The sequence below is a fragment of the Zootoca vivipara genome, chromosome 4, assembly GCF_965207765.1.
Source record: "Zootoca vivipara chromosome 4, rZooViv2.hap1.1, whole genome shotgun sequence".
In the NCBI taxonomy this organism is placed as follows: Eukaryota; Metazoa; Chordata; class Lepidosauria; order Squamata; family Lacertidae; genus Zootoca; species Zootoca vivipara.
The window spans coordinates 75,955,596-75,971,402 of NC_142587.1; the positions used below are offsets into that span (position 1 = coordinate 75,955,596).

Below are 15,807 nucleotides of genomic sequence, written 5' to 3' on the forward strand. Positions count from 1 at the left end.
GGGGCTTCTCTCAGCTAGCATATGGTGCTTTAAGTCTTGTGGCGAGGAAGAGGATGGAAAACATTTGCTTTTTTAATTATCATTTTTTTGCTTTAAAAAATGGAACCTCCAGCCAGACAATAAAATGGTCTGGAAGCTTCAGCCAGTTCATAACTGTAAAATCCATTGCCTGTCTAAGTTGGGTCAACATAAGCACATCAATGCCCTAATTCTTTTATGATTTTATTATAAAAATGTTTGAATTGTTATATTGGGGACAACGTTTCCTATTTTGCAGAGGGCAACTCCCTATTTGAAGGACTCTCATATACTAGTCCTCTTTTGAAGAGCTGTCTGGTACAAGTATGGTTTTAAATTGAAAAACCATAGAAGGGAGAGTAGAGCCTGGATATTTTCAATCGCCAGCTGGGCTATAACCGTGTACCTATTGCCATGTACTCTGGTTCCACAATAGATACCAATTTTGCAGTTTCTTGAGCAATACTGCTGCTTGGTGCATTTCCCCTCCAACCATCTTCCATCTAGTTTGAAAATGTAAGCTACAGTTAAGCTGAAGTGTGTACATTTGAGAGAACAGCGGCATACTCTGAATGAAACCCAGTGCTTTAATGTTACCCAGTTTCATTGGACTCAACCTAGCTCAAGCACTTTAAATACAAGACGTACAAATATAATCTTGTACAGCTTTCATTTCATTTATTTTCATGGTGCTCAAGGAGGAAGAGTGCCTGGGAAATTCTGACCAAATGGTTTTATTTTCCCAAAGTAGGGTGGACTTCTGAGTCACAAGGCGTTGGGTGTGTGATGGAAGATTTAGAAGTCAGGGGAGGAGTCAAAGTTGGTCTCTTATGACTCTTGACAGAAATGAGCAAATGTACCAGTACTCTTGCATAATATTGCTTTTAATAAACTGACACCTCATTGCTGCGAAGGGTTTCCTGTGAGATGTGTTATGATGTGGATTAGCCTTCCAGGGCAAATGACATGGCTTGCAACATTTGAAAAGCAGAGATTATTCATTAAACCAGAGGTTGCCAATCTTTTGGCATTGGTGAGCATATCTGCAAACCGGAGAAACTGTTGTGGTCACCACAAGCGTAGTGCAATCCAAGCACACACCGCAAAATATTGGCTACAACAGAATGCTTATTTCATGCCTACTTTCAGACGTGGAAAGGCGGAACAGGGAGAACACACTGCAGACATCAGGGGAGGCATCTTGCAGGTGCATTAATTCCCATAGATGCCACATTGATGTTCCCTGCATTGAACAATATACTCTAGGGGACAGTCTGGTATTTGACAGGACCTAGACTTGGTGACCTAGTTAGACTCTATTGTATCTTGTTCCTCCACAATATGCCCAGAATCCATGTAGTGATCTGAATAATACTTCTGAAAAAAAGATTCTATCAAGCTGTCCAGCTATCCACATCTACTTTCCTCTAACAATAATGCTGAGAAAATGACCTGCATATATTGTTGACCAGAGAGCAAATAAAACTGTCTATAATCTGGCAAAAGTCGGAAATGTGCAACAGGCAGCAAGTTGGCCACTAGCATGGATTAAACCAGATACCCCCAAACTTTGGCCCTCCAGATGTTTTGGACTACAATTCCCATCTTCCCCGACCACTGGTCCTGTTAGCTAGGGATCATGGGAGTTGTAGGCCAATGTAGGCCAAAACATCTGGAGGGCCAAAGTTTGGGGATGCCTGGATTAAACCACGGGTAGGCAAACTAAAGCCCAGGGGTCGGATCTGGCCTAATCGCCTTTTAAATCCGGCCCGCGGATGGTCCGGGAATCAGTGTGTTCTTACATGAGTAGAATGTGTCCTTTTATTTAAAATGCATCTCTGGGTTATTTGTGGGGCATAGGAATTGGTTCATTTCCCCCCCCCAAAAAAAGTCTGCCCCCCCACAAGGTCTGAGGGACAGTGGACCCACCCCCTGCTTAAAAAGTTTGCTGACCCCTGGATTAAACTAAAAGTGGTTGTGTAGGCCACATTCCTACAAGTTAATTCATCAGGGGCCACATACTAGCAATGGGTGGGTACAGAGTGGTAAGTGAGCAGGGCGGGAACCAGAAATGATTGTGGCTACTGCTACCCCTTTGAATTTCTCTGTCATGGGCCCTGAGGGCTGTGGTTGGCTGTGCAAGGAACGAGGAGTTGCCAACACAGATGAACCCGGGAAGGGATCCAGTGGTCTGAGAAGGTCTCTGGTTCTGATCCTTAGACTGGGAAAGCAACCTAACAATTCTCCCGGAAGGCTGAACCAGTCCTGTCTGTTCATGCCGGCACTGGCATCTCTGTGACCTGAGTGATGGAGGAGGCATTACTGCCCTCTCAGAGGAAGATGGAACAGGCAAGGAACAGGAGGGGCAGGAGTAGACATGATTTCTGTCAATGGTGGAGGTGGTGGCATGATAGTACCAAACCATGCCCCTCTCATTAAGTCAAGGTACCTTGTACCCTAAGGCCAGTGGCAGAGCTTCATGCTCTGGCACTTGGGGCGGGGGCTGGTGCCTGTTCTGGGGGCGCGCTTCCCGGAGGGCCATGGCGTGCCTCCCAGGGGCACGTCGCGCCTCCTGGAGAGGCATGACATGCATTCCGGGGGCGGGGCGGTGCTCCCCCCACTGTGACCTGCCCCCACTGCCCCTATCTTCCTACGCCCCTGCCTAAGGCCACTCAAGTTACAGTGGTACCTTGGGTTACAGACCCTTCAGGTTACAGATGCTTCAGGTTACAGACTCCGCTAACCCAGAAATAGTACCTCGGGGTAAGAACTTTGCTTCAGGATGAGAACAGAAATTATGCTCCAATGGCGTGGCGGCAGCAGGAGGCCCCATTAGCTAAAGTGGTACTTCAGGTTAAGAACAATTTCAGGTTAAGAATGGACCCCCAGAACGAATTAAGTTCTTAACCCGAGCTACCACTGTATTTGGGTGCCTGAGGCAGGCAATCCCAAAAGTGTCTTTTCCCATTTCTGGCAGTAAAATATTAACATATTTTAAATACATATAAACACTTGTGTGTGCATAGATAGATAGGTAGGTAGGTAGGTAGGTGTCCAGATACTATGGTGTCCAGATCAAGTGAAGTAATATTACCACTCTATTTTGCCTTAGTAAGACCACACTTGGAATACTGTGTCCAGTTCTGGGCACCACAATTTAAGAAAGATGTTGACAAACCGGAACGTGGGCAGAGGAGGGCAACCAAGATGATCAACGGTCTGGAAACCAAGCCTTATGGGGAGGACCTGGGTCTGTTTAGCCTAGAAAAGAGGAGACTGAGAGGAGATATAATAGCCATCTTCAAATATCTCAAAGGCTGTCATATGAAAGATGGAGTGAGCTTGTTTTTTCCTGGCCTGGAGAGGAGGACCCAAATTACAAGAGAAGGAGATTCCGACTAAACAGCAGGAAAAACGTTCTGACAGTAAGAGCTGTTCAACAGAGGGACGGTCTCCCTTGGGAGACTGCGGACTCTTCTTCCTTGGAGGTTTCTAAGCACAGCTTGGATGGCTACCTGTGTGGATGAGATTCCTGCATTGCAGGGGCTTGGACTAGATGTCTCATGGGGTCCCTTCTAACTCTATAATAAATATTTCATAAGTTCCAGTCCTTTCAGTTGCCCAAACCCAGTAGCCTGAGGCGGCAGCCCCACTCTCTGCCTAATGGTAGAGCCGGGAGGGACTTTAGGGCTAGTGACTGCATGGCACAGGCGGTGGCGGAAGGGGGGTGGCGCCAGGGGAGAGACAGGGGCCACCCAAACAAAAGCGAAAGCACTCGCTTTGCTCCTCAGGGTCAGCCAAGCAGCCAGGAGGACCTCCCTCCTCCCTCCTGGCGCTGCCACCCCTCCCTCCCCCCCCCCGTCCCTTCTCCCGCCTTCACGGGCCAGCCAGACTCCGCCAGCAGCCAGCAAGAGAGAGAGAGAGAAGGGATTCCTGGCCGGGTTCCAGGTCGGCGCACTAATACAAGCTGCGAGGCTCCCGCCTGACTGACGCCGGCGGAGGCTGCCTGCTCGCTTGCTGCTGCTGCTGCTGCTGCTTTCGCGCTGGCCCTTGCCGCCGCCGGGTTACTGCAGCCGCGTCCCTTTGCATGGTGAGTACTCTTGAGGTTTTTGTTTTTTTCTTTTAAGCGAGAGCAACTCGCTCCAGAGAAGTTGGGGCACCAGCAGCCGCCAGCAGGGAGACGGCGGGCTAGGGAGGAAAAGGAGAGGCGTTCGCCCCACGGGCAGGTAAGAAACTTAGGCTTTCCTTCCCCTGCCCTGCCAGAAACACAAAACTGGTTGGAGTTGGCATCTTCCCCTGCAGACTTTCTCCCCACCCCCGCCCGGGGTTTTCTTTTTTGATTTCCTTTCCTTTCTTTTTTTTGGCTCTTCGTCTGAGCTCTGCTCTCCCGACTTTTTGCTGTCTGCTCCCTTCCTCAGATGAGCTGCTGCTTGCAAGCTTTTCATGTTTCTTTTTTGCATTGCACTTCGTTTCATTAGAGGCGGGAGCTGCATCCTGCCTAACCTCGGCTCAGCAGAAGGTGCTAAGCCCTGAACCAGCCCCTCGAGGGGACTTGCGATGATGGTGCGTGTATATGTGTATCATGCGCGCGCGCGAGAACACAAACACACGGTCTCTCATTTGATCTTGCTAGACGAGACCCGTCTATCTTGTGCCTATAATGCATGCATAAAATACATGGAGAGATGCTTAGGCTGCCATCCTGTGCCCGCTTTATTGGGAGCAATCCCCGCTGACCTCGGTGGCCCATACTTCTGAGTAGACATGCCTAGCATCGCACGCATGGTTAGCCTGCTCTCTCCCGTGGCGGGCTGCAACCCTGCGCGCACCTACTCGAGAGTAAGTCGCAGTGAGCGCAGCGGCAGCCCCCGCTATCAACAGAAGGGCGCGCGAAGCGCTCTGGAACCGGAATCACCAACAAAACAGTATAGTGTAAACTGACCGCGCGGTGACATCGCCCTTGTCTATTATTAACCTGCTGCCACTGCTCCTTCCTTGTTGGCATCGTTGTAGAAGCTCACACTATTTGTGCCAATAAAGGGAATGTGCTAAGGACGAACCTCTCTCACTCTTTGCGCCGGAATAATTCTGTTTTATCTTCCCCTCCCGCTCGCTCCCTCCTCACTTCGCTACTCTCTTAAGTTTACAACGTGAGGTCCTTGCAGAAGGCGGTTGGGGGGGGGGGAGAGAGACTAGAGACAGGAGACAAACTGACGCCAGCATTGTGATGGGAAGGAGGGTCGCCAGGCGAAACGTTTTCACGGCTGGTTAAACGCTGTCAAGCCTTCCTCAGTCTCTTTTATTTTGATTCCTCTCTCTCCTTTGCGAATCAAAAGTGAATCCGGTTCATTTTTTTTATTTCTTACGTGTTTTTAATAAAAAAAACCCCAACCTTTTAATTTCTTATGTTATGGATACATTTTGTTTAAGAAAATGTATCCGTACAGTCTCATCATCAGAAATAAAGGAGCACTTTAAAAACTACCCACATCATCATCATCATCATCAAAATAAAAGTGACTCTTTAAAAATGGAATAGATTTATTGTGCCATAAGGATAATACCCCCACCCCTTCCAACTTGGCATAGCTGCCAAGTTATCCCTTTTTTAAAGGGATTTTCCCTTATGCTGAATATGCTTCCTCGCGAGAAAAGGGAAAACTTGGCAGCTATGCTTCCAACCTGCTTGGCCCCAGTTTGAGGTTAAGATTTGCAGTATGATCTCATGCATGTCTACTCAGAAGTAAGCTTGCTCCCCGGTAGTTGTGTCCAACAGTGCATAGTTAAAACTATGGAACTCACTTCCAAAGGGGACTGACAGCCACCAACCTAGGTGGCTTTAAAAGAGAATTGGACAAAGAGATCACTATGGAAGACTTCTAGCCTTGATGGCTGTGCCCTGCCTCCACAGCTGGGAGGCAGCAATGCTTCTGAATTACCAGTTGCTGGAAACCACTGGACAAGAAAGTGGTCTTGTGCTCAAATGCTGTTTGTGGACAAGCATCTGCTTGGCCACTGTGAGAGCAGGATGCTGGACTAGATGGGCCACTGGCCTGATCCAGCAGGCTCTTCTCAGTGTTATTACATTGCAGCCTGACGAGGTTACCCACCTAGAATTTGTCGCCATCTAAAGGGAATTTTGGGCCGAAGTGTAAAACATAACTTATTAAAATTAAATGGTCATGTCCAAGCCAAAGGCTTGCAAAGAATAAGCCACTGGCAGCCACTGATGGATGAAACCCAGAACTGGTGTTGTCCTGAGTAAAGTACCAGTTGAAGAGAAGGTAAATTGCAGGTGCCGTTGTGCTTTTTAAAAATATCCAACTTTATTCCTGTTACTGATATGTGTGGAAGTGACGAATTTGTAGTTACTAAGTGTTTTCAGGCTTGTTCCCAGCGCTAAACATTCAATTTCATAGTTAATAACTTTCCCCTTTCTACGAATAGTAATACATGCATAATCAAATGTTCATATTCTAAAGGGCAAAATCATATTCTAAGGTGGGGTAGCATGCCCTCAGGGAATGGATTTTCTCATAGCCTGGAAATGATATGCGTGTTTCTTGGAATGTAATCAGGTTTGTGACTGTCCAGGTAGGACGCTGCAGATAAGAGAGAGAGATGTCACAGTGAAGCCTGTAAATACATGCTTTTAAAAGGCAATCTTTAAGGATAAGCAGCTATTGTCTTCTGCAATGCAATCTAAAGGTACTGCTGTAAGATTATTTTAAGAGCAGTATATCCCAGAGCAATGGGTAGAACAATGGTCACCATTCAGATTATCTTTATAGTCCACCCACACAGAGCTCTTCTTTCTGATTTGATAATTGCCTCAGCTGCTGCCAAAGCTGCTGTTGTTGGGCTGATTTGTGTTTGACCTTTAAAATGAACATGCCTTCAACCGAATGTCTTAGTATGTTGTGTCTTCTTACCCTGCAATCCTGCATATGGTTTCCTGAGAATGAGCCCTACTGAAAACAATGGCATGTTCTGTTCCATAGCATGTTCTGTTCCATAAGTTATACGAGAGAACATTTGGTTAATCGGCTGCAGAAAATACACTTAATTTCAAATACTAGAGATAAGGTTCAGATATACTTTTTGTCATTTTTGGGTACTAATCCATGCGCTGGAACAGTTCACATTAATTTTAATGGAGCCCATGTTGAAAACAGTTCATTGTAGATTCCCAGTGGATTGTTCCCAATTTGATATCCTTCAGATGTCGTTGGACTACATCTCCCATCAGTCTCAACCAGCCTTTGAGTCCAGCAAAATCTGGAGGTCACCACACTGGTCACTCCTCTAATAGACTTCCTTGTATTGCTACATGGGGTTCAAAGCAGCCTGCAAATTATCCCCGCCTCTTGAATTACTGAACAATTAACAGGGAATCTAATCATATTTTATTTTGGGACACAGACTACGTTTGGGACACAGACTACGTTGGACACAGACTACTGACAGTTCCGCAGTGTGGGCCATATATTGTTCATTGGTAACACTGGTAATCTTGTCCCTTTTTTAAGTCAAAATGGGGATGTGAGCTTAAAAAATGCAATATTTATAGACTTTTGCCTCGAGCTGGGAGAACGTAATGCTGAGAAAAGCTGTGGAAACATATTGCGAACTTGCGGTTCATGACTAAGTTGTGTGGTGAGGACCACACTGTGATGAGTTCTCTTATTATGTGATGTTTCAGCTTCAGGGAAGGCAGGAGAAGGATGCGCTTACTCTGCTAATGACTCAACTGAATGGAGCGGTTCCAAGCTGCATCGCTGGCAGGATGATTTCTTATTACATGCAGCTGCTCTGGTCCTGGTCTTTCTCACACCTCCCCGAAAGTGGAGGTGTGTTCCTTGGGTGAAGGAACTCACACTTGGGCACACCTTGGAGTTAGGTGTTAAGCCAAATCTGAGTTGGGAGTAAACATGATGATAAGCAGAGGAGAGGGAAGGCCGACTTGCACTTCCTGTTTCACACGCTTGCCTACCTAATTCAAAATCCATTGTGCATTTCCTTGCATTAGGAATATGTCCTTAGTTTACTAGGAAAGAGATACGAGATAAAGAAATGCAGCGAAGGTGAAGTGCAGTTGTTCAGGCTCCAACTCTTCCACTGCCCCCTTTTAGTTGCGTCTGAAATAATTCTCAGTTTGTACCAAACTTATTTATTACATTGGGGGAAAAACAGGTCATTTTGGGTGGTCAAAGCAGCATGTATCTATCATCATTTTGTCCTGGTAAGTTAGGTCCATGGTTAGGTCTGTACGGCTTCATGGCTATATAGAGACTTGAACTTGCGGCTCCACAACTCTAGTCCATCACACAGTAATGACTTATGCCCCGCTGGCTGCCAGGACTTGGCTGTGCTCCTTGCAAAAGTCTTCACTTTCATTTTGGAAGCCTGAACTCTTGGAGAGATATAAAAACACCATTGTCCCCAGAGATTCAGTGTCTCCCAATCTGATGCTTTTATTCCAGTGCCTTAACTATTAACCACCCACTGCTTTTATGTCCAACTATAATGCAACTATAATGCAGTTTGACCAAACTGTGGGAGGCAGTGGAAGACAGGAGTGCCTGGTGTGCTCTGGTCCATGGGGTCATGAAGAGTCGGACACGACTAAATGACTAAACAACAACAATAATGCATGACTGAAACAAGTTTGCTAAGGCTCAGGAAGGACAATTTAATAACAAAATAAAGTAACAGTTTCCTTCTTGTTTGCAAGTTGAGAGGGGGCTGGGATGTTTCTTTCCTTATCTGTATCTCAAAGGTAGCCCAACCTCTTTCCTTTTGTTGCTGAAAATAATGATTCCTTGCTATCTCTTGGAAAGCCCCCTTTGCTAAATCAGTTCAGGCTGACCATCTCCTCAAATACTATAAATCTTGGCCCTTGGCTGGAAGGGAGCTAGACACTGCTATCAGTTCTTCATTTGCACCTTGATTGCTATCTGGGGTTAGTATCCAGTCACTGGTGAGCTCCATGAGAAGTGAATGTGTGATAGAAGAGATGAAAGGAGGAGGGTGTGCTTAGGTTTGTTGCTCCATCCTGATCAAATCATGCTTTGGAGGAAGAGGAATGTGGCATCTGAATAAAGTCTGATTCAGGGGTAACTCTAAAGTATGGTTCAGTGTTGCATGCATGCACCCTGGGCTTCTGGCCTCTCCTCCCAGCTTCTGGAGTGGTTCCAGTGATCAGAAGCATTGCTTCCATTTCAGTCAATGATAGCTTATTGCTGCCTGTAAACCTGAAGCTGTGCTTAATCTTAGATATTGCTATTATTTACTGCATTTATTTGTCACTTATTTATACATACAGTGGTACCTTGGTTTACGAACTTAATCCATTCTGGAAGTCCGTTGTTAAATCAAAACGTTCTTAAATCAAGGCATGCTTTCCCATAGCAGCGGGGGACTCAATTTACAAATGGGACACACTCAACAGGAAGCGGCACATGTTCTGCTTCCAAGGCAAAGTTCCCAAACCAAAACACCTATCTCCGGGTTTGCAGCGTTGTAAATCCAAGTTGTTCATAAACTAAGCTGTTCTTAAACCAAGGTACCACTGTACAGTGTCTCAAAATGACTATGGTGTAGGGCACGGGTTGTCAACCTGGTGCCCTTCAGATGTTGCGGACTACAATTCATATCAGACACAGCCAGCATGGGCAATAATAGTCAGGGATTACAGGAGTTGTAGTTCACAAGCTTTGGGGAGTGCTCTGTTATTGGCTAACTCAGGTTTAGGGAAACAAGCCAACTTCATAAACTATGGCTTGAGGATAGCTTCTTTTAATAAAGCACCCTAAATACTAGCAACATTTTGTCTTGATTCAGGCATAATTATAAACAGCTGTTAGTTAGAAACAGAGGTGAAGGTTTCCTACCGGTATCTCTTCCTCATTGCCCACTAAACTCTGGCAGCATCAATCACCTGTTTTTCCACCTCTCTTGATGGGGAGCTTTAATTCAGCCTCCACACCCAAGCAGATTGCCTACACAGGTGGATGCGACAGCACAGGCACCTGTCCAGCAGGGAGGGGAAGTTTGTTATGTACATCAATCCTGATTTGGAAACATCTTTCCATGTCACTCTTTGTCATTTATTCTGATGGCCCTTACATAAGGATAACCCGGTTCTCCATTTAAGAAACAGGAAGCCCTAATACTGAGATATAGGGGTAACATTGCACACTATTCATATTTGCAACCATGTGCTTATATTAGTACATGGTTCCAGGGTTTTTGAATCCCAGTTAAATAATGTAGAGGGTTAAACTGAACCTATGCCCTGCAAGGAGATACTGCTTATATTAATTACATTAGAGATAGAATGATAGGAAGATGAAATAGAATTAATTGTTTTAGTGTAAGTTGGAGAGCTTCTTTCTTTTTCTCCTGTTTTGATACCATCCAACTACCGTATTTTTCCATGTGTAAGATGCCCCCTATTTTTTGGGACTCCAAATTAAGAAAACACCCCTCAGCACTACCCGTGTATAAGACGAGCCCCAATTTTAAAACTACTGTATTTTTTTGGTTAAAAAACCTAGACACAGAAAAATATGGTACATACAAATAAGCAATAATGTGTTGGAATTAATAGTTATATTGAACAACAGAAATAGCATTTGTGTTTCAGACCTTTCACTTGGTTTGTGCATGGATTAGGGTTAGAGTTAAGTACAACAACAACAGAGTGAGGACTGCAGTAAAAAGGAAAGAGAGTAGACAAGTGTCTTAACTATTTAGGACAGCCTTTCTCAAACTTGGGTCTCCAAATGTTGTTGGACTACAACTCCCATCATCCCTAGCTACCAGGACCAGTGGTCAGGGATGATGGGACTTGTAGTCCAATAAACAGCTGGGGACCCAAGTTTGAGAAAGGCTGACTTAGAACATATCACAGGCCAGATGTTCAAGAAAAGGAGGCAGGAAGGTGCTAATAGGTGTTCTAGTCCAAAACATAGGTGGTCATCTGGTTGGGGGAAGTTTTATCGAAAGGTTATGGGTTTGTTCTCTCATGCCAAAAACTCATTGTCCTCTCATTTTGATATGAAAACAATGGTTAATGTTAATGTAGGCAAATGCTAGATTCTGTATGGTATTTTGCATTGAGCTATCAAGGTGGTTCTTTGCATTCCTCTTATTTTTAGCTTTCCCTCCAGCTCATTATGAGTATGTACCGGTTATTCTACAGTACTTTGATGGAGGAGACCTTCAGACGACTACACTGTATTTATAAATGTATGCATTATTTAGGTGTCACAGGAGACTTTTGAGCCCCATCTCTCGTTGGTTCACACATCACAGTAAGCCATAGTTTCAAACTGTGGTTTACTGTGAAGGAGTAAAAATGTACCTGCAGTAGCATGCAGCTCAGTTCTGGTGGGTAAGCTTGAGTTTGTTTGGAATTATAGCGTACCATTACATTGAAAATGGCATGTTGAAATGCTCAGGACCACAAAATCACATTATAGCACTTACAAAAAAAAAAAAACCTTAACTGTGGATTGTTCCAAATACATTGGTGCTGCAGTCTTGACAGAGAAACCTTAGCAATTTTTCTCATGAAATTTACTAATGTGACTTTATTGCCTGTCCTATATTCCTGCCTCTTCTTTTAAATATTCAGTTGTCAAGACATCAGCAATATTCATTTTTTTAATGCCTCTTTGAACAGGAACTTTGTTTGAATCCGCTCTGTAGCTGCTTTTGAAATTTGTCCATTTGCAATTTTGACCACTTGCACTTATTGCAAAGTACATTAGTAGCCCAGAACTAAACATCTGAGGAGGCAAAACCTTATCTTGCGAAAAGGGAAAGAAATAACTGTTGTGTACAGCTTCTTTTCAGACGGGAAGATCTGCAACACTTTTCTTTAGCTATAAATTATGCACAGGACATTATTTTCTTGCTGGATTTCATAGTGTATGTCGTCTCCCAATTGAAAGCCTCATGGCCCTTAATTGGAAACGACATGCCATGCATCATTTTAAGCTGCAAAGGGTAGACCTTGCCAGTGAACATGAGAGCTGCGGTACCTGAAACACACATGGCCTCTCCCTCAAAAATGCTGCCATTTCAATGGCACACTGACCCTGTTGCTGCCCGGTGGGCAGATATTGTTTAGAAAAATATGTGGAGTGATGTCTTTCACCATGATCCTCCTCCTCTTGTGTGACATTAAGGTGCCACATTATGGCTGGTCTGATGTGTTAGGGAAAAATCTAGGTGCAAGCCACCTAGCCTACTGGGCAGAGCCCGTGGATCCCTGCGGAGCAAAGAGGAGACCAACCTCAAACACCGGAGCAAAGATTGAAGACCAACGTTTATTGTGCAACAGGTTCAAAGCAGGATTGAACACCGAGAGAGGGGCGACAAGAACTTTTAAAACTTCCCACCTAAATCCCAGAATACAGTTCGCACAGCATCACTGATACATCATCTTTATATCACTGACATGTCACAAAAGGGGAGGGGTAGACAGGGGTTACACTACTTCAACCTTGGCAAACATGTCCAGACAAGTCCTTGGTTCAAGATTAGCATAAGCAGACATGTCAGGGCAAGACCCAGGTATAAGATTAGCATAGGCAAACACCTCTGAAGTCCCACCACCCAAAGTACAATACAACTTCCTTTGCATGTCTGGACCCCTTGGCAAGTCTGGTGATGGGATTAAGCCAGGGGTCCCCAGACTACGGCCCCCGGGCCGGATGCGGCCCAATTAGCCTCCCAATCCGGCCCGCGACGACCCCCGCCGCCCGCTGCCGCCGCCCGCTCTTACGGCGCGCGACGGTGATCTTCAAAATCGGCAAAAAATCGCCGAAAATCCTTTGTGCGCATGCGTATGGGCCTCTCCCGACCCAGAAGAGGTCATTTCCGATGCACTTCCGGGTCGGGGGAGGCCCATACGCATGCGCACAAGCGATTTTCGGCGATTTCCCCCTGACCGTGTGCGCATGCGCACGGGTGCGCACTCCCCCGCTCTCCGGCCCGCTGCGCGCGCACTCCCCTGCTCTCCGGCCCGCTGCGCGGTCGGCGCGGCGGGCACCGGCCCGAAGCCCGGTAAGTCTGGGGACCCCTGGATTAAGCTTTCCTTGGCCAACAATCAGCTCAGCAGTTATCACCTCTGGGCACTTTCGAAGGGAAAAATAGGTTTGGAATGGAGAAAACTGGCAAAGGAGTTGATTTTATATGATTTTTTTTAAAGCTAGGCAACTTCCCTGAGCTGTCAAGTCAAAAGGATACATTTATGCATAATATTTGTAACATTTAACAACTTTAAAGATGTGCCCCCCCCCAATTTCCGTAACAGATGCAATGCAGCACTAGTTAGAAATAAATAATTCCTATTTCTCAGTGACATATTTTGTGGGCAGAAGGCAGCATTTTTCAATAGTTCTATTTGCACTGGAAAATTTCTCTCTGTGGTGCAGAAGACCCAATAGCTGCCAAGGTCCAGTAAGGCACGGAATAGTTCCATCTTACTGTGGCCTCACATTGCATATATACACCAACTTTACTTAATGATATGCAGCACAATCCTTTACAACTTAACCCCCCCCCAAAAAAAACCCTTCCTTGGTCTAGTCCAGGCATCCCCAAACTTCAGCCCTCCAGATGTTTTGGACTACAATTCCCATCTTCCCCGACCACTGGTCCTGTTGGCTAGGGATCATGGGAGTTGTAGGCCAAAACATTTGGAGGGCCGCAGTTTGGGGATGCCTGGTTTAGTCTTACCTGCAGCTGCTTCTATTGAAGTCACTTATGTTTCTACATATAAGACTGGAAGATTGCACCTAAGGCCTTAGCGAACTTCATAGACTTAACAGGATTTTTGAGATTTGGACGTCACTTAGGATTCTTCCTGCTTCTCTGATTCAGTGGCTGCTGCTGCTGCCCATCAGGACTGGTTGTGCCAAAGGCATGGAGGCCAACAGAAGGTGGAGCCAGAGCCAATTACAGGCAAAGCCAACTACAGTAATTCTAGTTTTGTCCCCCTTCTTGCTGAGTTCTACAAGAGCTGCACTGAGATTAACAAGGAGGGAGCAGATAGACAGAGTTAGTCCCTGGACTGGCTCTAAGTAAGAAAGGAAGCAGGCTGGGGGTTAGCTGAGGGAAGAATGAGATTGGTGGGCCAGTGCTTCATGTGCTCTAATGGAGTAGCCTCCACAGTTTAGAAACCTTGCTCCAGGAACTGTCTTCAGAACTTCTGTTGCTGGGTTCTAGGTGACTTCAGGTGTAGTCTGTCCAGCTTATCCTCTCCCCTTTGACCATCTGGCACCTGCCTACTCAGCACTCTTATCTTCCTGTCCCTTTGCTTTCTTTAGAGCTTACAGTGCGGGTAGACTCCAACTCCCTTCAGCCCCAGCCAGTGCGACCAGTGGTCAGGGATGATGGGACATGGAGTCCCAACAGTAAGTGAGAGTCGCAGGCTCCCCGTTCCTGGCTTAAATTGCCTCTTTCTCGCGCTGTGCAACCTGAAACAACCATTTCTCCTATTATTTTGCAAATTTATAAATAGTTGTATGTAAGGAGAGCTGTTTCAAGAGGCAGAAGTTGCCAGAAAGGCTGCCAGCTTTGCTTGGCCCAAAGGAGAATCTCCGCATGCTCTGGACTGTGTCAAGTCACTTGTTTTCTAGCAATTTAGCAGACAGGAATTGCTGAGAGAAAAACAGCGTGACAATCTCAGACTGTAAGAAGGATGCCAACTAAAACATGCTTAAATAGCTATTAACAAAAATATTTGTGGGCACCACAGTGCTATATTCTGAAAATACCTCTGCAAGTGTAAAACCAAAATATTATAGGGATACTGTTTTGTGTGAGCATGGCTTGATCTTTTGCAGTTACTATTGATGGATCACTAAAATGATTTTATCAGCTACCCCAGGAATGAGGAACCGAGGGCACACCAATGTTTTTAGATGAAGGTGTGGGGCTTGTTCTCTGCCTGAGAATGTTTGTGCCAGGAGATCTAAAAGATTAGTCAGAATTTGGCAAGAGGGAGAAAAAGTAGGTGTAAGTTTTTGGTGCTGTCTCATAGAAGCAGTTTTGCGGGGCTGTAGGGGTGCTTTCTGTTTGGGTTTAGGGACTGTTTTGGGATAGGCGCTACTGGCCAGTTTGTCTGCTTGTAATTGCAATTGCAATTGCAAACTCTTTGTGCTGTGAAACCAGTGCTTTACCAGTGGAGTTTTGTTGTGCCCCTGAGAAATGGTCTGAAGCTCAACATCAAAAAAACCAAGATCATGGCCACTGGTCCCATCACCTCCTGGCAAATAGAAGGGTAAGAAATGGAGGCAGTGAGAGATTTTACTTTCTTGGGCTCCTTGATCACTGCAGATGGTGACAGCAGTCACGAAATTAAAAGACGCTTGCTTCTTGGGAGAAAAGCAATGACAAACCTAGACAGCATCTTAAAAAGCAGAGACATCACCTTGCCGACAAAGGTCCGTATAGTTAAAGCTATGGTTTTCCCAGTAGTGATGTATGGAAGAGAGAGCTGGACCATAAAGAAGGCTGATCGCCGAAGAATTGATGCTTTTGAATTATGGTGCTGGAGGAGACTCTTGAGAGTCCCATGGACTGCAAGAAGATCAAACCTATCCATTCTTAAGGAAATCAGCCCTGAGTGCTCACTGGAAGGACAGATCGTGAAGCTGAGGCTCTAATACTTTGGGCACCTCATGAGAAGAGAAGACTCCCTGGAAAAGACCCTGATGTTGGGAAAGATTGAGGGCACTAGGAGAAGGGGATGACAGAGATGTTTGGACAGTG

The 15,807-nt window shown here is 45.6% G+C and overlaps 1 protein-coding gene across 4 annotated transcripts in view; it reads left to right on the plus strand.

The window, feature by feature from the left end:
• The first annotated feature begins 3,796 nt into the window (after nucleotides 1-3,796).
• SMAD9 (SMAD family member 9) overlaps nucleotides 3,797-15,807 on the plus strand; it is a 39,240-nt gene continuing 27,229 nt past the window's right edge. Inside the window, exon 1 of one of the 4 annotated variants that reach the window (XM_035115958.3) lies at nucleotides 3,797-4,108. The gene's annotated coding sequence lies outside the window, so the exon portion shown is untranslated. Of the gene's footprint in view, nucleotides 4,245-15,807 lie in introns of all 4 variants that reach the window. The other 3 variants (XM_060273774.2, XM_060273775.2, XM_088668225.1) reach the window with 3 other exon arrangements.